The sequence below is a fragment of the Parus major genome, chromosome 5, assembly GCF_001522545.3.
Source record: "Parus major isolate Abel chromosome 5, Parus_major1.1, whole genome shotgun sequence".
In the NCBI taxonomy this organism is placed as follows: domain Eukaryota; kingdom Metazoa; phylum Chordata; class Aves; order Passeriformes; family Paridae; genus Parus; species Parus major.
This window is the reverse complement of record NC_031774.1, coordinates 18,214,242-18,241,058: the sequence shown is the minus strand read 5'-3', so window position 1 is coordinate 18,241,058 and position 26,817 is coordinate 18,214,242. Positions and strand designations below refer to the sequence as shown.

The following is a 26,817-nucleotide window of genomic DNA, read 5'->3' as shown; positions in this document are numbered from 1 at the left end:
GGGTTTGTACTTCAAATTTTCCCCACTGTCATGTTACTTTAGCAGAGAAAAGTGAAATGGAACCTGCCACTTAATAAGGATATGGTGTTTCAGTCCATGCTTTCCTGTCACATCACAGGCTAGATGTACACCTTCTTGCCATGCCACTAGTTTTTGAATATGAAGAGAATAATATCATCATTTATTTTACTGTCAAAAACCTCATTCTACTTTTTGCAGAAGTTCTGTGCACAGATGCATGTAATATTAGTGAAATTGCTGTCATAGAGCTGAGACAAAAGTGAGTCGAGAAAAAAATTTATTTCTCGTGATAGATGTTTAGATTCTATTTACAGTAATGTATTCTTAGAATGTTTGGAACAAGTAGATAGATTCTCTAAAAACTGGCCAAAATAAGTGGGCTATTTTCTTTTTTATTTTTCAGATTTGGCTTTGACTAGTATATAGCAATGCTTTCATTACTGTCTATACCACCTCAGCAAGTTCATGATAATTTGGGTCAACCATTTTTTCCTGAATATTTAGAAGTCATTTGCCATAGATTCATCAGGCTAGCCTCAGGGATACAGAGTCTTGGAAACACAATAATGGGAAAAACTCCCTTTGCTCTTTATTCTTCTTTCAGCACTTAATACCACACCTCATGGAACAACTCCACACCTCCTTTCATGTCCTTCCTATCTCTCTGGTACATCCTTCCTCTAACCAGGAGCCAGCTCATCTCCCTAATCTCCTTTTGCTAAACATCTTTCTTTTGCTTACAATACACTAAATATACAAATGGCCAAAAAGCACTCTAGATGGCCCTGTAACTTGACAAGCCACACGTCTATAATTACGCGTGAACCTCATCAGCTAACAAAATATTACCATCATGTTCTAACACCTTCTCCTTTTCCCTTGGCTCTGGTTCCCCAACCACTTCCCTCCACCTTCCACGACAGCTCCTCTTTGCATTGCTTTAAAGACTAACAGCATATTGAGGGAAATGTTTTCCATACTGCTAATATAGCCTGTGTGACTGTTCAGTTGTTAGTGAATAATGACAATAATAACAGTAATAATTGTGTTTGTATTCATGTTTGGCTCTCATTAGATGCTGACTCGTTGCTGACATAACAGCCACTCAGATATATGCTGCTGCAGCAGCCGGTATTTCATGTGGAAGTTCACTTTAACCACTATCACCACCAACACTTCTCTTTTGTTATGGGACTAGTTTGGTTTTCAGCAGTAACAACCACTAATTTGCCTACTTTAAAAAAAAAAAATCAGTTGGTTTTTTTTCTTTTCCTTTTTTGTAAACTCTGTTTCATATATTTTGTTTTAATAAAGGGCATCTACCTGGAAACTGCAAGGTTCCTCTTTAGGGCTGGTTTATGAGTGAGAAGCAAACAAAATAAGGAACTTGGGATGGAGACCCAAAACAGCAAAGCGTCTTGGGGAATGTGCAAATTTTCCCATTAGACCACTAGTTTTTACATCAATTGATTCACTCAATCAACAAACTGATTGAGCCTCTTCATTAAATACGTGAGGGCCACAGCACAAATTAGCTAGGGCAGAGAAGCAGGAAATTAAGCATAAAGAATTTTATGCTAAACCATGCAGCTTTCTGGGGATCCAACCTAGTTGATAGAAGCATTTATACCATGTTATGACCCACTGCCTGACTAACCACAATATGATCACACTTTTTTGCTGATGGCATAGGAAAAGCGTATTTCAAAGAGGAGATGTAGCAGAGGCAATGCAGGGTTCATGGGAAGAGTGGGAAGAGTCACTGCAGAGCTGACAGGGAGGGTTTATTTGGCTATTAACTCCTCTACCACATTCCCTAGTACCAAGCTGGGACTTGCTGATCCCACCTATGGGATAGCTCCATCCAGGACGCCTGCTTGCTCTACATTCCTCCCCAGACTACCAAGGACCCCAAGGTGAACCTCTGTCTGCAAAGGAAGTTTTCCCCACATGGGTGGCTATGGCTGAAACAGCCCAGTGGAGCCCACCAACCCTGTTCCAGAAAGCTGCTGTCAGACATTACTTTTACTAACACTCAGTATTTCACATTTGTGTGGTTTTGGTAAACATTTACTTGGAGCCCAGCTGTATCCATGTGGTTTCTTCATATTGTATTTGTTGAGATAAGAGTAAGAGATTGCAAGACCACTTCCCTGGCATCCCACTCTAGTGGCTGCATGAGGGCTGTCTGCTTTACCACTGGTGTAGCAGCAGGCTCGCTTCCCCCCTGCTCCCAGGATTGTGAGCCTACCAGAGCCACATGGCACAGGGACAGTACTTTACATATACGCCACCACATGTTTGTGCTCACTGCCTTTATTAAAACAACCAGAAAATGGGGGAATGAGGTTTCCTTACTCTGTACTCACTCCCTACAGGTAAGTCAAGAAGTTGTGGGAAACAATGTCTCCCCACATCTGTAAAATCCAAGAACACTTTCCCACCTTCCTTGCCTCCCTCCTCCCTGTGGTTAGAACAGCAGCGCTTCCGTGGTGTTACTCCTTCTCACCTGGCACAGCAGGAGCTGCCCATCCTGTTTCCATTGATTTCTCCAGTGGTTGCGTTAAACAATACAATGGAGTATTTATGTGTCAGAGTTAGGAGCAGGTTATTAAGTAAAACCCACCGTAAATAGAGCCGTTAATTCAGTTGCTGGCAGGGCTCTCTGTTATCTCTTCAATACCTCCCAGAGGGTATTAGTCTTACCCTTTCGTTTGAGTTGGCAGCAGAGTTATTTTTTTGCACCTGCTGCTCTACTCCGATAACAACACAGGTCAGCTTTGATTTGTTGGAATATAAACAAAAAAAGCAAAGCCAGGCATCTGCCTCAACAGCCGGGGCTGATTTGACGGCAGAGCTTTTCCCATTGGGTTTTGTACAAATGTGCTCTTTCAATTCTTACTCTCTCCTGTTTCACAAACAGTCCTTTGCTATGGAATAACCTGGTGTCAGAAAAGAGCTCAATACTATTCTTTTCCATCAATGGAACCAGTCAAAGCAACACTCTATTCTAAGATTAAAGTCAGAAGAAGCATCACGGAAAATACACAAAGAAAAAGCAGCTAAGACACGGTTCAAAAATTGCTAGGAAAAGGCAGCAAATTAAGTGTAAACAGTAAAGGAACTTTCTTGAACGATAAAGAAAACCTGAAAGACTGGGAGGGTTTGCTTTCCCATATGAACCCACACCAACTCCATCACTTAATCTACTATTTCACAGGAAAAAAAAATAACCTTGAGTCCATGAGAAGTAGGAATTCAGATGGGAACTGAGCTACTTTTTAAGTTCTTCTGAAAATTAAGCCTGCAGGGCTCATAGGGCTCATCTACTCTAAATAGCATCTATGGTGATGGAAGAACTGAAACACTAACAACCATGGAGCAGAGAAGGAAGACACCCACACAGCAAAGACAGTAAATAGCACAAAACATAGAAATGAAGGAAGGAACCAGCATTGCATCCACATTACAAATAGGAAAATCAAGACACTGAGTTGAAATAATTCACTTAAGTCACATAACAAGTCAATGGAGATGTCAGTCCGACTCGTTTCTTCCAGCTCAAGCTCCATTACTATCCATTGCATCACGTCTCTGGGAAATCTTTCAACATGCAGATGAGTTAGGTTGAATGTGGTTTTTGTGAGGGCAGAGAGAAGGTATTAAACAAGAGAAAGAATTCTCAAGAAAAAAAAGAGACCTGTTCAGACTGAAAACAAGATTCTTCTATGCATCATGGCTATTATGTGACTAGTAGAGATTTGAATTATAAGTTAGCCAAACAATTAAACCTACGCTTGAAGTATTAAATCAAAAAAGCTGCCCTTGACCTATGTATGATCCTGAAAATTAGCCAGAAATTCCTAAGCAGAGCTGGCTGAAATTCAAAATTTCTGTTCTGTTGAACTGTGGCTGTTTCTATAGGGGTTTTTCCTTCCTTTTTGTTTGTTTGTTTGTTTGTTTGTTTGTGGTTTTTTTGGTTGGTTGGTTGGTTGGGTTTTGTTTGCTTGTGTGGTTTAGGATTTTTTTTTTTTGTTGGCTGCATTTTGTTGGTTTTTTTTTATTTTCTCATTTAATCCCAATGAAAGAAAGGAATTTTTAAAATAAAGTTTCCTGGCAATAGGGAATCAACTGACATGTAAAAATGTATGTTCAAGTTGTTCAAGGATCAAATGTGCCACTCTGTTATGTAGGATTGTTTGTGAAAGACAGAAATGTGAAGCATAAAACTGAGGTACACAGGCAGTAAAATTATCCCAGAGCAGCTGCACTGGGAGCAATAAACTTACCTAACATGGCTGTTGTGCATATGGTGACCAGGAAACCCTCTGCAGAGCCCAACCATGCTAATCCTGAATGCAGACAGCCTCAAAACCAAACTAGGATGTGAACTTTGTGATCCCGTTCATTCTTTTTCTTTTTTTATTCTTTATCTTCTGGCTTATTTCTTTTAATTTTAAATTTTAAATTTTTCTTTCCTTTTTTTCCCCCTCTCTCTTTAATTTTTTGCCTTTCAGTTAGTCAGACTGACTGACCAGGACAAGCAAATTTTCTTCAATATATCATAGTCCTGTAACCAGTAAAACAGAGTAAAATATCATCTTCAAGTATCTATCTGTGGCACACGAATGCCAGGTCTTAGAGCAACTGTGGAGTATGTAGCTGGTCTGGGAGGGACGCTGGAGGAATCAGAAATCGGAAAAAAATTTCACTTTCGCCCGTTCTTTTTGCTCCCCTGTACTGCTATGTATCTCAGTTATCGGTGTAACTGGAACAGATTGCCCCAACAAAATCAATGAAAATATTTCCAGACTATTTCAAGCAACTGTTCTCCTCAAAAGTAGATTTTTTACCATGGAATTATACCTATTTTAACAATGTTCTGAGAAAGAAGCTTATTATCATCAGAGATCCTTAAAACAGCTATTTGCAGGTGCTGGGGAGTTTTTTATTCTTTTCTTTTTATCTTTAATGATTAAATCTTTGTTAGATTTTTAAACATTGAAGATGTGTCATAGCATAGGGAAGGCTGATTCTTTAATCTGCTGCTTACAGTCCACAGTTTGGGGAAGGGCACCCCAGTTCTCAGTCCATGCATGTGTTCCTGCAAAAAAAAAAAACTTACTGCAGCCCAGGAGAAAACCTTCAGGCATGGAAGTGGAAAGCAGCTCTGTCTAGGACTCCTGGCATGAACAGCCCCTCACTCACTACAATACAATGTCAGTCATTCACCTATACCTACTGACACAACATGCCAAATACCAATAGCCGTGCTTTTTAAAGGATTAAAATCAAGGAACTATGCAGATTAGAAAAGAGAATTGGCTGAAATTGGGAAAAAAATATTTGAATTCCTGTTTTAAAAGTGATGGGAAGAAAGCCTGTGAAGGAGATAAGGGATTTGCAAGTCTTATGAGGAGCATCTGAGGGAATAGGGGTTTTTTAGCCTGGAGAAAAAAAAGGCTCAGAGGAGACTTTATCACTCTCCACAACTACCTGAAAGTAGTTGGATGTCAGTCTCTTTTCTCAGGTGACAAGTGACAGCATGAGAGAATGTGGTTCTCTTGCACCAGGGGAATTTTCATTGAATATTAGGAAACATTTCTTCACCGAAGAAGTTAGCAAGCATTGGGACAGGCTGCCCAGGGAAGTGGCAGAGTCTCCACAACTGGAGATATTTAAAATACCCGTAGATATGGCACTTAGGGACTTGGTTTAGTAGAAGATTCAGTAGCGCTGTGTTAATGGTTGGACTCAATGATCTTAGAGATCTTTTCCAGCCTAATTGAATCTATAATTCCATGTATTTAGAGAAAGGTGTTTGTTGTGACTGTTAGAATCAGCAACAGGCAGACAAAGAAATTTATGGGATTGACCCTCGTCCAAAAACATTTAAGACTTGAAGAACTTTCCACCTGTTGTTACAAAGTATTATAGCTCCATGGTTAAAAGTCTTAGAGAGGTAAGGATATCTGCAGGTCACTAAACGTAGAAGAAAACTGCATCTGTTTCGTACAGATGTTCGTTTTGTACATTCCAATTTTGATAAGTCTATAAGGATATCTTACTTATCTAATCACCTATTAATCCAGTCTTCTAAAACTTTTTCATCTTCTTCTGTCAGGGAAGGTGCCTGGGAATATTAAGTCTTTTATGTGAGTACTGTGTTAGATCTCACTGCAAAAGAGATGAGAACAGCACCCTTGAGTGTGTCAGAATTTGACTCCCTGATAAAGCCCCTCCAATCTATGAGACAACTGCTTAACCAAGCATACTTTGAAAGTGCATCATCAAGGTGCAAGCTTTTAAGCTATTGTGTAATAATAATTGCATGTTGCAGTAAAAATCATTAAGAAAGTTTGGGGGTAATCACTATATCATGGACTTAGTCTGATTCCTGACCATCTTGGGCAGTTTTACAATGATTCTTTAACAGCAACATAAATTAGTTAACTGCTCACTGCTAAATGAAAGAAAACCTGGAAAAGTTTTTAAAAACAAAACCAATTCTTCTTGTGATGGCACTACTAATTTAGGCAACAGAACAATTTTTATACATAGTTGCTTAATCCTTACAGGGCTCAGGAGACTGAGCTTCTGTAACATCTGATATTCTGGCGACATCTGATTGTGCATTGAGAAAATACCTCAAATGTTTATGTCTGTATCCTTCCTCCATAGTAGGAAGGAATTTTTATTCTACATTAGCTCCTTTAGGTAAAATTACTTTCTTTCCACCACCACAAAGTAATTCTCTTTTATTACCACATCCCATTATTTTATTATCAGTGATTACCCAGCTCCAGTTGGCTGTTCTGTCTACTAGTTCTCATACTCTTTCCTGTGAAGCCCATTTCACAAGATCAGCAGAGGAATAGGTAATGATAACCATGTGCAATGTCAGCTTTTGGAAAGGCAGCCTCTGAGGGCTCTTCCTCAGAGGGAGACATGCAAAATGCCAAATGCCAGTCGATTGCTCCACTGGTTACATGACTTCATGTTTACTCATTCTTACCCGTCTGTAGACCAATGACCAACAAATGCCCCAAGTATTCTAGGCATTCAGTAAGGGATTTGGTGCAAACTGCAACCCCAGTAGAGCTCAAAGGAGCTCTCATACTAAGACTCCTGATGACTTCTTCAGAAACTGAATTAATCCTTACTTTTTTTGTATACCAGCTGAGAGAAAAAAATCTTTCTTTGCTTAGCCTTTTGATCAGCAGTATTACTCTTAAGTTTCACAGTTATCAAGTTACAATGTACCCTTTTCTTGAATTTCTTAGTGAAATGCATGTGTGCTGCCGAGTGTGCTGAAGCAGGGACTGTGAAGGAGACATGCAGCCATTTCTGGTTAGAGATCTTGAAGTGCCTTGGACACTGGCTGAGCGGCTGAAGCAAGAGCGCTTGGCTGAAGATGGTGTTGAACTTCACCAATGCTCACAAGGTACTTATTATTAGGAAAAAAATTCCATGAGCTTATGGCTGAAATTCAGTAGTAGTGAAGCGGTGAGATAGGACAGAGACTTCATTAAACATCACGGACTATGCTAGCTACAAAAACAGTGTTTCTGTTCATTTCCTTGTGGACAGCAAAGCCTTTACATTTCATTCTACCACATACTAATACTGTGTGTCATTAGTAATGACAAATGACAACTACTAAGTTTGTGGCTGTTTTCTTTTTATGTGCTGCTTGTTGTATACCTCAGCAAGAATACCTACTTTACAAGTGTAGGAAGGCTGATGAGAAAGAGAGCCCTGTAAGACCACAGAAAATCCTACAGAGGGTGGGCACACTGCACTCAGAGAAAGAAAGGGTTCTTCATCTCTATCTGTATCTTGATCTGAGCACACTGACGAATTTTAAGCCAGACAGGCCTGTCCTGGAGCACCCTCTTTCCAACCTGTCTCCGTTGAGTAGGTCATTGCCCCAGTTCACAGAGATGGTATTCATAGTATTACAGAAAGAGGTCAGACAATTTCGTGAGGACTGAATGTGAACAAGTTAACACCAACAGAAAGCATGTGACTGTAGACTCCACAGAACAGATCCAGGCAACATTACAGTTAGTGAGAAGTTTTCTTGGTTTGGTCTAATCTAAGTTAAACATATTTATAAAAAGTGTGGAAGGGCCAAACAAGGAAGGAAAGCTCAGCGCTGATTCTGGAAAGGTGTCATGGCTCATGGTCAGTTCTCTGAGTTTGCTGAGTCAATAAAATCATTCATTCTTTTCTGTGAGAATTGTACATAAATACACACTTCTTCAGCAGGTGTAGAATTCCATCCTCAAGCGGGAGTTTGGTGCAAATTGTGGTGGGACAAGAGACAGGCTAACATGTCACTCCTGTCCGAACACAGATGCACCTACAGAAATCCTTTTTTTTCCTCTATAATCTCTCTCCATCTGTGTTTTATTTTTTTTTTAGTTTCTTCTCTCTCCACTGCAGTTTGCTACCTTGCACTTCTCAGACAGAACAAATACAGATGTTAACAAGAAAAATCATTGTGACGGAAAAAAAAATAAGGAAGTTGAGTAGGAGCCAAAGTATTTAATTTTTCATTTGTCCAACTGTCCTATTGTCTGTTTCCACCACTGCTGAAAACCCACAACACCCTGAGAATATCTGAAGTAATAAGAAATTACTATGGCAATACCACAGCATATTCTCTCAGGTGACAAGAGCATAATAATATCCTGTGTTAAACAGACCACATTCTACTACCTGATCTCACCACGACCAGGGTAAATATATGGTTGTCACTCTATGGGTTGCTGTGAAGCCCGACCTAACCTGTGCTGGGGCGAGCAAAGAGATGTTCTGATCCGATATAAGAACCTTTGTTATCGGGACTTGGGGAAAATATGTATTTTTACCATTGTTACAGGCTTTACAAGTGGCACTTGGAGTAGAAAAAAACTAGAAATGCTAAATGCAGGGAAACATTGACTCTACTAATGATAGCCTCGTCTCTGCATACAGGACCAGTGCTCAAGGGGGAGAAGGGTGTCTGGAGGATGGCGGCTCTAGAAAAGCCTTGGGCACACTTCATAAACCCCTGAACTGGAATTCCCAGTATATTGACTCATAATATCTCTGTTTGGCACTCTACAGACTCTGATCCATCCTGACATCCAAATTTCACAGCTAATGTTGAAAAATTAGAGAGCATTGAAGTGATTAAAGGATGGAAAAGTTTACAGTGAAACAGGTTGAGATCCTTCACTGTACTGTAAGTTTCTCCATGAAAAGGAACAGGCTTTGGAGCTCAGACTCCCACAATTATCAGAGACTAGGCTAAGAAAGGACTTGTTCTTAGCTAACTACACAAGGAACAGAAATTTCCTACCCAGGGAAACTTCTCAATAATCATCGAAAAACAACAAAATCAGGTGGCTGAATGTTAAAGCAAGACCATGTCAGACTGAAAATGAGATAAAATATTTTTAGAAGAATAGTATTTAATTGCTAGGGCCCTTAACATTCTGGGGAATTTCCCATCACTGGACTTCTGGATTGTTTTTTTCAAGATTGGAAGTTTTCTGAAAGATAAGCTCTACTTGAAGTCACATAATTACCTCTGAAAAATTCTGGCAAGTCCTATGTTGTTATTACAACAATCACTTGGTTTTGAAAATTGTAGGGCAGGAATTAAACTGTCATGGTGATATTTATAAGTGAAACACCTTAATCCTGTTGTTTTTCTAGTTTCAATTGCAGCTTTTTCTTTAGTTTCTGCATTTGCATTAAATATAAAACTGCTCTATTTTCCAGCTCTGATATTTTCTACAGTGTAAAATAGATGTCATACAACTAGCTTAAACTACACCCTGCAAATTTCCTATCAAAGCAAAACTTAAAGGAACACATTTTTAAATTTCACTGAAGTTTTCACAAATTGCAGGAAATACTGTTGCATGTTAGATCTGCTTAACACAGTGTCAAGTGAGACAAGTATAAATAAAATGACTAAATGAAACTTTTACCTCAAGGTACATTTCTGTCATTATGAGCTTACTTAATTCTAGTAATTTTTTGGTTCTGAAAAATGGTAAAGGTAAGAAAGAAAGGATAGTTGGATGTACTTTAGAAGCAAACACAACATATAACTTCAGATGAAGTAATCAAAAAGCACATTACTGATATAATTGAATAACTCTATAACAACATACACACAAGTATGTGTCTAAAATGTCTCACAGGGTGAAATGCAAACATTTGTCTCTAAGTCCATTACACATATTTTACAAAATCAACACAGATTTGGAGCAACTTTTTCTTTACATTCTCTTCTACAACTACTTAAACAACTGTGTCTATACCTTAAGGGGCCAGTTCTGGTTCTATTAAAATGAAATTACCATTGGAACAGAAACAAATTAAACAAGCAAAGACACTGCGGGCCTCATGCTATATTTACCTACCCAGTGCCTGAGCTAGGTTCTGTGCAGTGTTTTTGCTTAGACAGAACTAAAATCAGCAGAACCTCCTTCACCACACAACTGCCAAGAAATTGCCTTGAGGCTGAAACCAAGACAAATCTTAAATGTACTTTAGGTTTTTCTGTTACAAAAGTCCAACAAAATCCTCATCACTAAAATGAACCAAAACACGGTCATTGTGGACTGTATCCCAGTTCTATGACACAAGCACTCTCAATAGCATTGAGAACGTCCACTTTTCGCCCCCTGTCTTACTGAACAGATGACAACTCTAGTGACAAAAGCAGCAGATTTAGGACCCAGAATATTATAAAATACACCATAATAAAAGATTCTCAGGATCTGGTCCCACTCAAACATAAACAGAGCAGAAATACTTAAATAGAAGATACAAGTTCAAACCAGGAAAGCAGAAATCTTTATTGCAACATTAAAAAGCCTTTGATTAAATGGGCTTAGCTGCTGTTCCAAAGTGGGAAGGTAAAGGCTTGGTATGGTGGCTAGGAGTCCAGCAGACAATTTTTTATTTTTTTTTTGTATTATTTTCACTGGTGTTATTTTAGAGTAAGTGCATTTAAGAAAAAAAAAATAAATACCCCAAACACCTTACCTCATTTAGCTGCAGATTCTGGAGTGGAAATCCTGAACTGAGGCAATGGGAAAACTGTCTACAGAACAGTAGGTTGGGTAAGCACAGGTTATGTCAACTAAAGACTCCCAGGAGTGAAGATAAATGGATGTGATACTAATTTTAAAACATTTTGCTGAACACTCAAGCAGCCAATAGGGGAATTCCTTAGGTCACTTCCTGTTCATTTGATTGGATCTGCAACGACAACAACCAAGATGAGGTTGAGAGCGTTTGCATAAGGCCAGCTCAGTCCTCGGCATTCAAAGAGAACAGGTCTAACCGGGTTACACGCGTGGCTCCAGAACAAAAGAAAAACCTGGTAATGGATGAGGGATTGATTTCTCTGTAGCTGTTTTCTTAAGACCATCCCTTCATTTTTATTTTATTTTTTTAAATGGAGGTTATTTCAGGTAGATAGGGAGATCATAATCAGAATGGGGACAAGTGAAAAGCAGGAATGTCCTAAATTAAAATTAGTCTGGAAATAACATTAGGAGATGCATGGTGTGGAATAACCCTGCGCTGGCAGGGAGGTGGACTGGGTGAGCCCATGTAATGGGCTCAGTCATTTCTTTTATGCATTGAGAATCCGGAGAAATGCATGAAAGGGGTTTACTGGTCTTTCAGCTTCTCTGGGTATTTGAGAGTAGGTAAGAAACAAAATGAGGAAAAAAATCATCAGTGTGTGGGTGTTTGGGGTTGAGTATGACAGTTCAGCTATATGCAGGTTAGCAGGGCAGAGAATTGGTAAATGTGTGCTCAGTCCATAGTTGTCTTTGATCATGTGGGATTTGCTCCTCCAGCCTGCAACCATGAACCTGAGCAGGAAACCAGGTGCCCAGATAAAAATAGGAAGCCTCATCTGTTTCTCATTATTTCTCTGGTCAAAAAAGGCACCAACATGAAAACAGTTAAAAATGCACTAAAATGTGGGAAGGTTCTGAGGTTTCATTAATTTGTATGCATAAAACAAGAAATGCTAAATATTATTACTCAGTGACTGTTCAGTGGTCTGTGTGATGTGAATTTTCTAGTCTTTGCTCATTTTTGGTCCCAAGTCTCATCATAAATCTTCCCCTGACAGATGCTGACAAGAGTTCACAGTGCTAGATTTGCCAAGCACAGGAAATGAATTGTCCTTCAACATCCAGAGATACTATTAATTATTAATCAAGGCTCATTGTCAATGTAGGGGAAATATTTTACAGATATTATTTATGCTGAACCTGATTTCAAGATAAATAATGGATCTCAGACTCAAGGAATGTCACCTTGTTCCTATCTAACACCAATTGAAAATGAAGTTCCTTTTGCTCACATAGATAAGGTGCACCTGTGTACAAGTGTTGTTTGGGAAGATCCAATTATTTCTCAGCCAGGTTAGGTCAAGTTCCATGGTTTCCATTGATTCTCACCTATCAAAGAAAGTTGTCCTTGAAGAAGAAGGAAGACTGTAAATACCCATCTTGGAGAGCTTCATTGTTTTGTGGTTACAACATCAAGGCTTGAGATTGTCCCTGCAGACAGCTCAGCAGCTATTTTGATAGGCCTAGCACTTACAAGATTTCTCTAAGCATTCATGTCACTGAGTCCAAGTATTTGCATACCAGGTCATGTCTTGGTGAGTATTTATAGCTTTCATCATCAAAATAATGCCTTAGCATAATATCAGCATGAATGATCTGTCCAGAACAGGAAAAGCAAAGAACTAGCAAGCAGTAAAGAGCACTTCCCTTTCCAGGAAGTATATCTTTTACAAGAAACCAAAGTCTTACATTGTGCCACTGATAAAAACACGGGAGATTAAAGAATCACACTGAAATACATCTTATCTATATGCTGCAGAAGCACCACAGGAGGATGTGACCACTGGATCTCAACATAGACAGGGAAAACAGAATTTTCCTCTTGCTAAAAAGGACATCGGCAAAAGCAGAAGGAAAATGGTTACGATGTGGTACTGAGACTGGAATGTCACTTTCTGTTTGTGTGACTGTTGGCCTTTTCTGTTTCAGCTCCTAAGGGCAGAGACAGCTTTGGTTGCTAAGACGCAGAATACTTCCAGACAGACAAAAAAGCACATTGTACCAACAGGTCTGGACAGGGTGAAGCTAGCTTGGTCGGCACACCAGCATGCATTATTTATTACTGTGCTATTTTCAAAGGCAGGGTGCCACACAGGGTGGTGGCTCCCTAAATTTACTGCCCTACCTGGCCAACTATGCTGCCCCCATGCTCCCAAGTATGCTTATTGACACTTACATGTGGTTCAGCACAGAGAGGATTACGGGTGGCTTTTGGAGACAGTCAGACCTTTCCCTCTGCATATCCTTCTTTAGCACTGCTGCCACAAAATTAACATGAATTCGGTCCCCACACAGTCTTAGGTGGCAGAGAAAACATTAAAAACTTTATAACTAGGAACTTGGAGGCCACAATCCCGGTGTGGCAGAAGTGCCAGCGCAGATTCCCAGAATTAATTTAATTACAGCCATCAAGCATCAAGGACATTACCTAAATTTGTCTAGATTCTTAAATTGGCGTCTCTTACTGTAATGTCTGACACTTGATGAAAACAGAGAACAAATGTATGGTAATTTCTATTTTTTCATTAATATTAATCTCTGCTTCATTTGTTAAATTCCAGTGAAATATCAAAAGGTGGGTATAAAGCTGATATGTGGGTTAGACATGCCAAGCAGTTTGAGAATACAGAGTATGAGATTCCTGCCTTCATTCTGCTGCAACAAAATCAGAAATGATTCATTAACTTTAATGGAAAATAATACACTTTCTATAAAAACATCACTAGAGAAGCCAGAATAAATAGAACAAATACTATTTCCAAGCTGTGTTCTATGTTACAGGCAAATGCCATCTATTACTAAGGTTGCCCATTGTTTAGGCTTGCAAGACCTTGTAATTTTTTCTTCAGAGTTTGCTAAATTTTAGCCTTTAGCTGTTTGGCTAAATTGAAATTTTCCATCATAGACACTGGCTTTGCAACAACATTTTGAGTACTGTCGTCCATACTAGTATATGTTTTTCTGACAAATTCAGAAAGGCTAACGAAAGTGCTGTACTTTGCATTTATAGTAAGAAATATTACTGCCTTTTCTTTGGAAAGCTCAGGAACATTTATTTTTGAAGCATGGGTTGATTACAACAGGCTGTCAAATTAAGAGTGGACTATTTACCATTCCAAATAAAATCCAACCAAAGTTAGCCAGTTTAAAGCTTATTGACAAATCACAGAATCACAAAATGGGTAAGCTTGGAAGAGGTCACAGTGGGTCTTCTAGTTCAACCTTCAGGAACATCCCAGAGCACACAGCGCAAGAATGTGTCCAGATAGATCCTGAATATCTCCAGTGAGGGAGACTCCACATCCTCTCTGGGCAGGCTGTTCCACTGCTCATTCACCCACACAGTAAAGTGATGCTTCCTCGTATTCAGGTGGAACTTCTGTTCATCTGTTTCTGCCCATTGCCTCTTGTCCTATTGCTTGGCACCACGAGAAAGGCTCCATCCTCTGATACCCTCCTGTCACACACTTAGAGACAATGTCCACTCTGATTCGTCTCTTCTTGAGGCTGAACAGGCCAGACTGCCTCAGCCTTTCCTCGTGAGAGATGGTGCACTCTCCCAGTCATCTTTGCCCTCCTTCACTGGATCAACTCCCTGGCGTTCAAGTCTCTCTTGTTCTGAGGAGCCCAGAACTTGGCCCCAGAACTGTGCCTCACCAGGGCTGAGTAGAGGGGCAGGATCACCTCCTGTGAGCTGCTCTTCTAATGCACCCCAGGATCCCATTGGCCTTCTTGGCCACTGCTGGCTCATGGACAGCTTGTTTTCCACCAGGACCTTCAGGTCCTTCTCCACAGAGCTGCTTTCCAAGAGCTCAGCCCCAGCCTGTGGTGGTCCAGAGGTTTTTAATTCCCTGCACTTGCCTTTCTTGAATTTCAGAAAGTCCCTCTCTGCCCATCTCTGCAACCTGTCGAGGCCCTTCTGAAGGGTTGCACAACCCTCTGGGGTATGGGCTGCTGCTCCTGGCTTTGAGTCAGCAGGGAACCTGCTGAGGAGGCCTCTGCCCCTTCCTCCAAGTCATTGATGAATTAGGTGAACAAGACTGGGCCCAGTATTGAACCCTGGGGGACACCACTGGTGACAGGGCTCCAACCAGACCCTGTGCCACTGATCACCACACTCTGAGATCTGCCACTCAGACATTTCTCAACCCACCTTACTCTTCACTTAGCCAGTCCACACTTCCTGAGTTTGCCTATGAGGATGTTGTAGGAGACAGTGTTGAAAGCCTTGCTGAAGTCCAGGGAGACAACATCCACTGCTCTCCCCTCAAATCATAATCCACATGATGGATTCATGAGGCAGAACCTCGTTCCCTCAGCTTTCTTTTGCAGCAAATATTCTCCACTTCCTGGCTTCACAAGGCTTTCCTAGCAGATAAAAAAGGCTATTCCTGTACACCTACCAACTTGAAAAAGCAAATTTTCCAATGAGTCCTCCATTTGGTCCAGCAGCTACTCTCAGTACAAGTGGCAGAGGTCTGTAGGGGGGAGCTAAGGGCTTTGTTCATGGGATTAACCCACAGGCAACTCAATGCCGAAACAGCCGTCTCTGCACGCCACTTATTCAAAACCTAGAAACTGTACACAGGGGACTGAACTAAGAGAACATTATTAACATTGTAACAGGCTGGGAGAAGCAGTACTTAGGGCACAGACTAGGGGGTACTCATTGAAAGGGAAGCTACCCAATACTATGCATACAGGGAGTGGCCCTGAGTTGTATTGCTTCACATGAATCAAACTTGTGCTGAAAACTTCTGTTCATTTCCTCATGAGTTTTCATATGCTGTTCATCCTTATGGTATTTTAGGTATTATAGTTACACATGTATTTATAATGTAAATAAACATTTAATATATGTAGATTAGTGTATTACATTGTACTAATGCATTACCCCTAACATTACAGTATTAGCACAAAAGCATTTATTGATCTTTATGAATCCCTAATGGGGTGAGAAAGTAATAATTTATTGTCTCTATTTTAATGGAGAATCCTAAAAAGATCAAGACAAAGGTGTTTATTAATTCCAGGTATCCATTTCGAGCTACCAGAGCACCATGTATTTAAAACACTTAGTATTCTATAGTTATGTAAAGTACTGAAAGCACAACTACGATTCATTCTCATTTCAAATCTTATGACTTAGCAGTTCTGTAAATTAGACTCCTTTTCATCCAGAAAAGAAGGAAAAAAATGGGGGTTTTAAAAAATGTTATCAAATATTGGTCCAGGTCTAGAAGACAGCCTAAATATTTTATCTGCATTTTTCCAAACGTAATCAATCTCAAGAAAATTCCATTACAGTTCTGCAGATTACTGTCTAGATAAATTATAGGTAAAGAAAGTAATGATAAGGACACTGACAATGGCCACAGCAGAATAAGAGCTTTGCAAACAATTCTGTGAAGATTCAAATTTTAAATCAATACAGCTACATATTTTAATATTTCTACAGCTTCTTCACATACATAATAGTCATCAAATAGAACCCCAACTATCAGTTGATCTGATAAACTGAAAACCATTGAGTAACCAAGTTCCTTGGTTGTGTATGTTCTCCCCAGGAGAAAGACGTATCCCAAAAATCCAGATGTGCCTCAAAAGGAGTACTGGATAACCTGATGAACAAAGGGATAAAAGAAAACACCCTCAAATTCCCAGAAATCCATCTGCCAAACAGAAAATACCATTTAAGCACCACTTCTCCTGTTCCTGGAGAAGACCCCTGCCACCTTGATACTTTGGTCTTCTTGCCACACATCTCAGATCAAGAGTTGGATTTTTTCCTGGGAAACATTGCAACGGTTTCTCTCATCATGTCAGTCTAAAGGTACAGAAAAGGAAAAAAAAAAAGTGTGCATCCATTAATTGAAGGACTTGTAGAAAAAAAATTATGTAAGAAACTTTGCAAGGATCACTGCTGTCCATGCTCTGAAAGAGAGGAATAAAACATAGACATCTGCACTGAGAAATAGAATGGGTATAGGATAGAAAGAAAAAACAGTAAAAATAACATATTAAGTTTTCCATGGAAAAGATAAGGGTAATAAATGGCCAGAATGAACTGCCAGAACAAAAACAAATTGCTTATACAAACACTGAAAGAAAGACATGCAAATCCTGGAGATAATATAGCCTTATCATTATTTATTTATTTGTTTTCATCTCCTCAGTGCATGGGTCAAACCAACTCAATGCATCATTGTTGCACAAACCTTTGGGAATAAGCTTGTATGAGAAATTGGGAGACAAAGATTAATATTAATAAATAATGTCTGTGGCAAATAAAAATATATGTAGCCATGAGGAGGCCATTAAATGCAGGGCAGCATCTGTTGTGTTTTCCTTCTGATTTGAAGGAAAAATATTAAGAACTTGTAAGGAGTCAGCACTATCAATTGGTAAGAAACTATAAGACTATCTCTTGCCCATAGAGCTGATGCAGTACCCTAGATTTCTGTGAGATTTTGAGAATGTATATCTAATAGTATTTTTCTATAGCTGTGTATAGTACCTTTCCAGGAGTCCAAAAGATTTAATTTATTATGAGGCAATACCAACTATGCAATGATGTCTCAGAGGAAAACTTCATAGCTATGCAACAGAGGGTGTTAAACAACAAGCAGGGCAAAATGACCTAATGGGTCTTTTCTATCTGTTGTGGTTTGAATCCCTTAGCAAACACTTTGAAGCTGCCAGAACCAAAGCAAAATTATGAGAACATAAAGAAGGCAAACACAAAGTAATGCACACCGATTAAAAAAGAAAAGAGCACAGATAACGTGAGTTAAACTTTTAGTAGGTCTCAAATACTTCAGTTGTTACATTAATAAACAGGACATGATAAAACCACAAGGAATCAGGAGTGGCATAATCATTCTTGGATGTTGCACCTCAGTCCCAAAATTTGGTGAATAAATAAATTATAGGTTTGTGCTAGGACCACAGAGATAGGAACTGGAGTGCAGCTGTAGAACTTAGAAGAGGTCTTGTGTCAAGGTATGTGGATACCTTGACATTGTAGTAAAATTGTAAGGAAAGTAGGAGTAAGCACTGTAAGTAGTGACTGTATTTCACTATATACAGAATATATAAAACATTTAGGAAACCTGCAAGTAGGTAAATGGCTCTCTGACACAGAGTGCTGATTCTTATGCTGCAGTGTGTCTTACCAAATAAAACTTTTCCTGGTTTAAGAGTGTTGGATTCTCTAAGAGCCCTATGGAGTAATTTAAAATCTAAATGGTTTGAATATTTCCAAATTTAAAAATTGTTCAGAGAAGAGAATTTGGATTGAGCTAATCTCTAGATTAGCTAATTTGGGTTGTAGGTCTCTAATCTCTAGAAGAGACCTGCAAGGAGCACGCATAATTGTTTTTGTGATGGGAAAGCAGGAAATTAAAAAATAAGGACAAGATGCTATGAGAACACATTAGGAGCCAAAAAAGTTGGATTGAAAAGGAATGGCAGGGTCAGTTACATGAAAAAATGGCAATTTTTCGCACTATAATCAGCTACTTTCAAGGCAGTCACCCTTGTAATCTGTACAGCATGGGGAAATGAAACAGAGCTGAGGAGTGAAGGACAACCCTGGATGCAATTATCCATGTCCAGATTTTGATCAAAAGCAGTTTAAGGTCAGGATGGCACAACACATGTCTGAGCTGAGAATACAGAGACAGACAAATTGAGGTGCAGAGCAACTGACTGAGAGATTACGGATTTGATTAGTTATGAGGGATCTGTGGTAGCACTGCTACTCCCCTGGATTGCTCAAATAGGAATATGCCCAGCAAAGACCCATGACAGCATGAATATGTGGGTGCACAAGATCTTCAATGTGAGCTTCTCACTCTTTGTGACATTGAAGAGCAGAATTCTGTATGAGTGTATTTTTGTATTTTTTTGTATTTTTTTATTTTGTATTTTTGCCCGTCTGCATGCGAGTGAGCTTTGGATGACTGTGAAGGGGATAAACTGAGAAACTTCTTATGCACATTTTTGTCTTGGTGTATAAATGTGAACCGAGTGAATTTAAAAGAGTACATTCATGCATTTGGGAAAGGGTGTTAAAGAAGACTCCAAGATTTCAGCATTTAGAGTCAGGCAATGGATAGATCTGCCATTAGGTGAAGTTGGAATAGCTTCACAGAAATGAATGGGGGGGGGGTCTAAGAATTATATAGGTACAAAGGACAATAAAAACCCAACCCTTCATGGTTCAGGTTAGCCTTAGGAGTCATACCAGAACAGATCTTTTGAGGGCATCTCAAAGCAAGCAGCTACCTGCAAGATAGAGATGTGAACAATTCATAGGCTAACTTCCAATCTTTGTGATTATGAGAGGATTTCCTTTGCCAACACCTGAGCAGAGGAGTGAGGGTTAACCCTTGAACGTAGCTATAGCAGGCAAATCTTTCAAAACCTGTTTATCCCAGTTCTAGTAACTACACAATGTTCAGTGCCTGTGAGATGCAAATATCAAGTTTATGATTAACTGTGTTAAAATTCCATGGAACTGCAAGTACTTTTATTTGTTTGTATAATGAAATTGAGACAATGCACCCTTTCCTTACTATGCTTTCACTTTAATAACATTTAAAAGAAAGACCTTCACTGGATGCACGCACTATAGTCTCATACGTCTGAAGAGTTTTCTTCATATCCTTTAGTTGGAAGGGGAGTTAGTTAGCACCCCATCTGCCAGGGAAAATGCATGTCTGATGCATGCATGACCAGGAGAAATATCGTTCTAAGGAAGATGGGGGATAGAATAAGCAAATATTTAACACTGACCTCATTGGAAGTCAGCTGGTTCCCACTACAAAACTTGCACTGTGGAGAGAGACTTTTTCTAAGCAGGAAAGAGAGAGGACTTCAGAGACCTGGGTTATTCCTCTGGGTTCTGTCAGAATCTTTCAGCAATTTGCCTCTTGAAGTCTCTCAGTCATGATGCTAAGGAGGCTACCCTTCTTGAAACAATGTAACACTATAAAGATGAATACATTCCTGTTTATGAGGCATTCCAAGTTTCAGTGGTTATGTCTAGAGATGAAGACTCTGCAGTTTATTAGTGAGGCCATAAAGGGAGATCTGGATATACCAGACTACGTACTAGGCTATTGTACTAGCATTTATCATGCTAATTAAACTTGAGGGGAACAGAAGTTCAGCGTTATCCTAGGAGTTCTGCTGCTTTAGTATTTGAGATGGGCTGTCCATGTCTGTTAGCCCTAATATTTTCCAGATGCCTTTTACTCAGCAAAGATTTCATGTTTCTTATCCTTACATCTGGCACGTTGTTCCCAGATTAAAGCACATGTACATCACTTTTTCCAGGACAAGGGGCCAATGTAATTCAGTTCTGTGGGTGTTTGCACAGAGGAGCTTCATCTGCCTCTTACAACTAGACAATTCAGTCTGGAAGGTGACCATGTGGACAGTATCACAGGCACTGCAGTGAGGCACACTGACATGAAGCTGGCACCACATCACCCTTGTATAGGGTTACTAAGCAGCATTGCATTAGTCAGAATTAATGACTTGATTTATTTAGAAAGAAAAACCTTCTCCCAGGTTTCTCCCATGCCCTTTCTGAAATGGCTTTTAGCAGCTGGCATTCTGCATCTGTGGGAGGAAAGGATGAGAAGAATTGTAGTGACTTTAGTAGGATTTATTCTGTGGCTTGCCAACTGGGCTCAGTGACCCACAGCAAAACAGCCCTGAATTTCAAAGGAGTGAGTCTCTCCTTGAACCGCTCCCTAAGACAGTGAAAGCCTTGGAGCTGGAGTTGTGATCTCCAGGAAACTTCACCACTGGTCTCATGCCCTGCAGGAGATCCTTTCACCTACATGCAGACATATTAACAAGCAGCAATGCCTCTTGCAATGACCCCAGTGGTGGGAATCAGTCCCCCTCTGATTAAGGGGACAGGTGGCTTTATCATGCACCCTCACACACATGTACACATTGCAGAAATGCCTCGCCAGAGCGTACCTGAGGGAAACACCTACTGGGGCTGCCATGTCTGGAGGAAAGAATAGACACAGACTTTCAGTCAATTTCTGTACTAGGAGATTGCACCATAGCTACTAAAATGGATTGGATCTTCTGTTCTTTATGCCAAGTACATAATTTAGTTAATGGTTGTGATAGTCTAATCTAAATGGGGGGCAGGCACAAGATCTGGAGATCTGAGCACTCTTGCATATTGACAGAAAGAGCACAAAAAGCATGTTCTTGGATCACAACACAGGAAACACAGGAAAATAGGTTAGTATGCCCAAAATTTACAAAAGAAGAAATGGAGTGGAGAAGAAAAGGAAAGAGATGGAAAAAAAGGGGGAAAAAAATGAGCAGTTTCAACTTTATAGGATGGTACAGTCACTTTCCATTTCTTACTTCTATTCACTCTTCACTATACTATTTGATTGTATTTATTTGCTTTTTATATTTATAGATGGCCTACAGTGGTCCTTTCTGACCTTTAACCATTCTGTGATTTCATAGGACACTTCAGGCTCTCAGGAATCTCAGAACGTGTCTAGTTTACCCTCCTGTTCAAACCAAAGCCAGGTAAGCGATCAAACTAAGTTGATGAAGGCTTTAGGGCTCTTTCGTCCTTCTAAAGCAGTTTCTTGGTCAATCAAGTGTATTCCATGAATTGAAACTACTGTTATAACTATCAGTGTAACCAGTCTATCATCTAGGCTAGTTGTAAACGTTCCTCAGAATGGTACTCATACCTCTTCCTTTACAGAGTCTTCAGAAATTTATCACATTCTGGCCAGAAGTTTATCTGGCTCAGTTTTGCCCCAGTCATGTTGAAAAACATACTCCAGTTATAATCCACTGTCGTTGTCCTCTCACCATGTCACTTCATCTTCTAAACTGTACCTCATATCTCTTTTCACATCTGCAATAATACTGTAGGTAGAGGCACCAAGGCACCATAAAATCCATTGTCCATAAAGAAATGAGTTGAAAGAAAGCAGCCACCTGTTCGTGTGCAATTGTGTGCAGTAAAAAAACAACAGAAGCAAATTCCCCTGAAAATAATGGTTAATTATATGTAAGTCTACCCATTGTTAAATATTACCTTCAGCATTTTTCTCCACTTAGCATAGTGCATAAAACAGATTCCATTCCCAGCACCAGATCTCATCCCTGGAAAATCAATGGCAGTGGAGACAGGTAAGCCATGATGTGTTCATGCATGGATTAACTGAAAGATACAACAAAAAAGAAATTATACTAGAACTCGAAGGCATATCAGCCATCTTACTATTCCAAACATTCATCATATAAATACTGTAACATATGAATTTGATGTATCTAATGACATAATTCTTCATGGAATGTGATTTGTTTATAATAATAAGAGCTGCAGGATGTGTCATAGAACCTGGTGTAAAATAATTTGGTATGCAACTTCTAAGGCAGAAACATAATGTTCCTTTGTGCTGTCACTGAACTATTATTATTAAAATAATGAAAAAGATTGGGGAAGAAGGGGAGAGAGACTGGCAACGATCAATGAAGCACCATTTGGTAATTATTACTATTCTTTGAGATGCAAGTTGAAAACTACAATCTGTGTATAAAATGAAGACCACATTTTAGAATCACCATCAAGATCAGATTTCAATAATTTGAAATTCAGAGTGAATTTCTATTCTATAAATTGCATATTCTATATATATATATATAGTTTTGACTAAAATTTATCTGAATGGAAGTGACCATGAAGTATTTGAAAGTGAACAAAAGCTTTAACCTATACAATGTACTATTCACTTCTGACAGAGTACGCTGTTACTAGCCAGGATAGCAGATTCAAATATTCACCTTCACTGGATTTTTTAAATGCCCTGTCAACATGGACTCTCATTCCCAGTCATGGGTTTCACAACTGGGTTGCCTGGGAGCAGAGGAAGGAGCCCAAAAAGTGCAGCAATGCTCTGATGATACTCAGTTCAGCCCTGGGGCTGGCTCAACTCTTGGGTGCTGCATTTGCCTACTTAAAATCAGCTCCTCTTTACTAACACCCAGTGGTGTCACTGCAAATAGCTACATCACCTGGCATTTTTCAAATTGTTTCAGCTGCAAATTTTATAGACAGATGAGTCCCTTGGACATAGGTATGAAAATAACAAATCTCCTATACGAAAGAACAATAAATCATGACTCAGGTGACTCACTACCTGCATAGAGGATGGAAAATGAAAGAGTAAGCCTTTGAATAAGAACTGACTGAGACCTGAGTGAGACCAGTTACTGAGATAATTAGCTAAGGTCTTTTCATTTATACATTAATGAACCAGAAGATCAAAGACTTTGGCTAGGCCTGTAACCACGACTGCAACATTGTCTTGCTATGCAATAATGAACTCATTATTAGCTGCTTTCATAAATTACATGTGGTAGACTATTTTATTTTTAATACTGTGTATAAAGCACAAAAACAACTACAATGTTGTTTCAGAAAATTTTAATTGCTAAGCATGCACTTTCATGTAATAAGCACATTCTTGCTTTCAGCTGATTGCTGCTACCAATTTTGTCCTTTCACTGGAAATTTCCTGACAGATGGCAAACCTTCTGTTATTTTGTGGAAGAAAGGGGAAATAAGTGACTGAATGACCAAAGTGAACTTAAAGTATGTTGCATCACTTGAGAAAAATCTATAAAATCTACCTCAGAGGTAGGAAAAACAGATTAACATGCTAAGATTACGTAAGATTGAGAAAAGTAAATATTCTAACAATCAACTTCACCCCATCGTTTTGTGCCAGCATGTTTCTGCCATTTAACATACTAGGGACAGATATGTCTGGACCCATGACCTCAGAGTTGATGTTTAGCTTGGGAAATTATGTATGTAAGGCTCTGGAGTTGATCTTAGGAAATCTGGAATGCTTTTCTCTTTCTACTGTAGACTTTCTGCAACATTGGAGGCAGGTTATATGATATTTATCTTTCAGGTCCAGAGCTGTAAAGCACTGTATCATTTTACACAGCTGCTGGGAGAATAAATGTATAAATGTTCACAATCTATAGTTGAGAAAAGTTTACAAGCACGCATCTGATTGAAGCTTCCAGATAAAATCACAGTTCATGAAGGAAGTTGTTGACTGTTGCTGTTGGCAGTAAGATGTGATATGGAGAAAAACTTTGTCACAAATGGACAAGTTATTATTATGTGGGCATGTTAGTATATGCTCTCTTTTAAAATGGCTTAAGAAAGAAAGGTATTTTATCTGTTGGCAAAGTTTCTGATGCAAAAAATGATATATATACTCACATTTATTTATGACCCTCTCAGAAGATCTGACACTGCTGGGGAGAAGTTTAAGCTTAGGCATTAAGCCATCAGTTGCTACAGTAACAGCAATTATTCACTGCTCTGGGACATAGGGTAAACCTGGCACATTGATTGCCACCCCCTCCTCACCCCCCTAAATTTTTTTACTTAATGATTTACCTTCAAGCCAATGATCGGATGATTCACAACTCAGATGGTAATAAGAGCGAGTGAAATCCCAACATCGAACAGTTTATTCAAAAACTCTTCTAGCCTGGAAATATCCACAAGGTAACATTTTTCCATGTGCTTCATTAATTTGAATTGCTCTGCAAACTTTTGTCAACCCCCACAGTTCTCACCAAGTATTCACCAAAGCTTTTGTTTCCAGCGTGACTATTCATAATGTCTTATTCATCTGTGACCTCAGTAACATGTTATGGTTGTTTTTCTCCCTAACTGGATGACTTGAAAACCCACAAAGAAGGCTGCAGGAACACTTCCACCTAAAATACTCATGCAAGTCAGAGCATGTCATTGCAGAAGTGCAGCTAGGTGGATGTTTATGGCCTGTCCCTATTTCACAAACACTATAGTAAACAAAATGGCAAAGCCAAATGCAAAGCCCAGCAAGTACGGTCCTGGGTTGTTATTAAAATATACATTCCCAAAGCTCTTTGAATGACTTCAAAGTTCCCTTGAGAAAGACATGGAGAAACTCGTCATTGCTTCACTAATGTGCAGGACCTGTACAGTACAGTTTTGGTGTGCTCTTCTTATGTCCTCGAGAGAAAAAAGGATGTGGTTGAGAGAGCTTCAGCTAGATGTAGTTCCCCAGGAAATGCTCACAGCTTGTAAAAGATGCGTCAGCCATAGGAACTTTAATGTCCCAGCAGGTGCCAAGGGGCACTGTCAATGCCCATTCTGCAGAGTGCCTTCCACACTGCCTTTGGAAGTCTTTTGTGAGGATTTTAGTGATGAATAAGAACTTGGTCTAGAACTGAGCTCTTTTTGCTAAATAAACAGAATGCTTACTGTAGTTTGTATGAAAAAGAAAATGAAGGAAATAAAAAAAAAATAAAAAAAAAATAAAAAAGAGCCTCCTAACACCTAATACCCAAATCTAAATGCAGGGGGCAAAGTCAGAAGATGTGTGCCATCAGCCTCAAGGACACCAGCAATCAATACCATGGCTCCATGCCAGGAGCACTGCCCATCTGAGCTGTGTGGCTGGAGGCTTTCTGGAAAACACATTCTTCTTTAGTCACTTCAGCTCTGAATCACAGCTGTTCCTTGGTAACCTTTTGAAGGCAGAATCCTCTTCTTCCTCAGAGGGCCCTGCTTCACCCTACTCCAGCACTAGCTTCTGTAGCCTGCTAATTTTAGTGCTGAGATAGAACTGAGATGTTAGGTTAACTAACTGCCACTCTCTTTGTCAGTGCAAGACTATCTTCATTATATTATGTGAGCCTATGAAACATCAAAAACTGCTTCCCTCTGTAACTTTTAGTCCATTAATAATCACTAAGCATCAAGAATCCAAATTGCTACAGCCCAGCAATGGAGTTATGCTTCCACTGTCCCCATTTGGCTGGTGCAGGGAGGAAGCAGGATCTCTAGACCTGTTCCAGATCTTAACATTGCCTTTTCTTCTGCCTGCCCATGCCTGAAATTGGTAATGAGAAGGCTATTCATTCCTTTGCTCTCAATACAAAGCACTGTATTAGCTTGCTGTCACTTTGAGTGCTAGCTTATCTCTCTCCACCTGCAATTAAAGTGTCTAAGGAAGGGCAGCACAGTCTTAAACTGCGTCTTGAGATAAAACCACTTTTTGTTGGATTAACTCTTCTGCACACACACTGCACAATTTGCATTCTTGCATCACAAACGAGTATTTCCTGCAGTCCTATTGTTCCATCCTCATCAGAATTGTGACTGTTTCTAAATCAGTTTTCACACCAACCACTCAATACTCAATTTGTCCTCTGGCAAAAATCATTCCGAGACATGTGATTCAAGTCATTCTGAGTGGGAAAGAAGGAATACCTTTAGCCACAAATACTCTAAAGGGTTTTTGGGTTTTTTTCCTCTAGGGTAATGAATCAGATGAGAGCATAAATTCTTCTAATAATTTTTCTTCTCCTATAAATGCATCATACTATTAATGCAGCTGGAGAGTAAAGATGAAAACACTCCTATGAATTTTTTCTGAAATGAAGCAAACTTCCAGGTAGAAAAAGACCAAAGTGAAATAGGTTTTCCAATCCATACTAACATACTGATCTTGAGCCATAACATTTACTGTCATTAATCCTGGAAATATTTGGCACA

At 39.4% G+C, this 26,817-nt stretch overlaps 1 protein-coding gene across 1 annotated transcript in view; it reads right to left on the bottom strand.

Annotated features, from left to right (window-relative positions):
* The window catches only part of EHF (ETS homologous factor), a 34,022-nt gene extending 22,812 nt beyond the window's left edge, over positions 1 to 11,210 (bottom strand). The window contains exon 1 of the mRNA XM_015631987.2: positions 11,074 to 11,210. The gene's annotated coding sequence lies outside the window, so the exon portion shown is untranslated. The remainder of the gene's footprint in view (positions 1 to 11,073) is intronic.
* Positions 11,211 to 26,817: the final 15,607 nt, after the last annotated feature.